General features: G+C 32.2%; 1 protein-coding gene across 1 annotated transcript in view; it reads left to right on the forward strand.

Annotated features, from left to right (window-relative positions):
* Nucleotides 1-307, forward strand: part of LOC119588991 (thyrotropin-releasing hormone receptor-like) — a gene marked incomplete at both ends in the record, with an annotated part of 3,688 nt that overhangs the window by 213 nt on the left and 3,168 nt on the right.

Raw genomic sequence — 307 nt, forward strand, 5'->3', positions numbered from 1 at the left:
GGGGGGGTTGTTTCCTTCTTTTGTTTATTTGTTTTGAATGGTGGGTCTGTTTACGTGGTTTGTTTTTTTGTTTGTTTAATGGACTTGTTTTGTTTGTTTTCCACAATTTTTTTTCTTTATACGTGTTTGATTTACTCACTTTGTTATTGCTTCGTTTCTCTGTTTTGTTTGCTTGATTATTTCCTGGATTTGATCGTTTGTTTTGCTCACGCCTTCCATTTACTTATTTTGTTTACATGCTTTATTTACGTGTTTCTTATGTGTTTAATTTCTGTTGCTCTAGTAAGCTACTTACTTGTTCTGTATG

The sequence above is a fragment of the Penaeus monodon genome, chromosome 24 (genome assembly GCF_015228065.2).
Source record: "Penaeus monodon isolate SGIC_2016 chromosome 24, NSTDA_Pmon_1, whole genome shotgun sequence".
Lineage (NCBI taxonomy): Eukaryota > Metazoa > Arthropoda > Malacostraca > Decapoda > Penaeidae > Penaeus > Penaeus monodon.